The 1,747-nt window shown below is 38.1% G+C and overlaps 1 non-coding gene across 1 annotated transcript; it reads left to right on the plus strand.

The window, feature by feature from the left end:
• The first annotated feature begins 1,165 nt into the window (after positions 1–1,165).
• Positions 1,166–1,270, plus strand: LOC112934584 (U6 spliceosomal RNA). Its single transcript, XR_003237985.1, has one exon. It is a non-coding gene; the product is annotated as a U6 spliceosomal RNA (small nuclear RNA).
• Positions 1,271–1,747: the final 477 nt, after the last annotated feature.

Here is a 1,747-nt window from a genome sequence, read left to right on the forward strand (position 1 = left end):
CTTCTGCCACTTTCTATTAACTAGAAGTAAGTCACTGGCTTGGGACCATATTTTCAGAAAAAAAGGATTAGACTCCGTATCTTGTGGCAGATATGTCAAAGAAATGTCAAAGAATTTGGAAACATGCATAAAACCAAGACATATGGGTATAATATGGAAAAAAATTAAAAAGAACATTTTAAGAGAGAGAATGCAGAATTACAGGACACAGCATGGAAAATCATGGTCCATAATGTGGATCGATGACATCACAATTTGGCTGCACCTTGTATGCCCTTTGAGAAGTCTTAAGATATATGATCAGAAATTTTGATAGTATTGTACAATATCTCTCTTACCAATCCTACTATTTCTCATTCCCCAGAGCTTAACCTATTTTTCGCTCCACCTGTGGGTCACTTGTATGTATGTCCACAAATCAAGCCTACCTGAAAACAGGAGGTACTCCCTGATGTGTATCTATTTCTGTTTCCCTCCTGTGTTATGAGTTATTGAGACTGATTCCCTGACCCTTAAGTCTCAGTTCTTGTACATGGACTCCTGCTTTTATTTCCATTGCATCATCATTTTCTGGAAAAATTTTATTCAGAATTATGTTATCTATAGGCATGGTAGGCTCTCAGATCAGACTTCTAAGAAGGGGGTCCGGGACCAATGCAGGCCTCAGGCAGTTTGAACAGTTTAACTGCATACATGGATATCAAACCAAATCATACAATTTACATTAACAATATGAATGACAAAATTAAAAAAGAAGAATTGAAGAGATCCCTATACACCCTGTTTTCTCAGTTTGGCCATGTGGTAGATATTGTAGCTTTAAAGACCATGAAGATGAGGGGGCAAACCTTTGTTATTTTTAAGGAACTGGGCTCATCCACCAATGCCTTGAGACAGTTACAAGGATTTCCATTTTATGGTAAACCAATGCAAATCCAGTATGCAAAAACAGACTTCTAAGAAGGGAAAGTAGTTTCAGTGGAGAGCTGAGGAAAAAAGGCAGTTAATGCTTATTAAGTTCATTCTCTAAAGTAGACACTGTTGGATACTATATACTCCTAGGTTAGATCCCTTTATCAAGGCTGAGAAACAGGGAAGCGAGTCCATCTCCTGTGTATGGCTGGGTGGGACTGGGATACCAAAGAAACAGGCTGGATTAATATTTTCTTTTTTCAGGCTGGATTAATATTAAAGGCTGTAGTCTCAGAGAAGATTAGCATGGCCCCTGAGCAAGGATGACACATAAATTTGTGAAGCATTCCATATTAAAAAAAAAAAAAAGGCTATAGTCTCTGCAAGGATCATATCCAAATGAGATCTAGGAGAGACTCTAGGTCACAAAGACTGGATAAAACGGGGAGAGGTTTGTACTAGGTGTGTGTGAGTGTGTGTGTGCATGTATCTGTAGTTTACTAAACTTTAAATTGCACAAACATTGCTGGTCTCATATTCATATCTCCAGTGCCCAGTTCTAAGTTTCAATACATTTTTGTGGAATTGGAAAAGAGTTATTAGGTACATGGGTGCTGGTTTAGAGAAAAATAAAGGGAAAAAGGATATATGTAGGGAAGCCAGACACAAGACAATGCTTAAATTTTAAGCAAAAACTAAATCTTAACTGCTGTGAGTATTGGGCCCCTATTTTTAGGATTGCTTCAAAAAGTCAGGAGAACCACGGCTGTGGTTTCAACTGTCTCAAGGCATTTTTAGGAACTACAGTCTCCTATAAACAAGCAGGGAGATGACA

This window comes from Vulpes vulpes, chromosome 13 (assembly GCF_048418805.1).
Source record: "Vulpes vulpes isolate BD-2025 chromosome 13, VulVul3, whole genome shotgun sequence".
NCBI lineage: Eukaryota > Metazoa > Chordata > Mammalia > Carnivora > Canidae > Vulpes > Vulpes vulpes.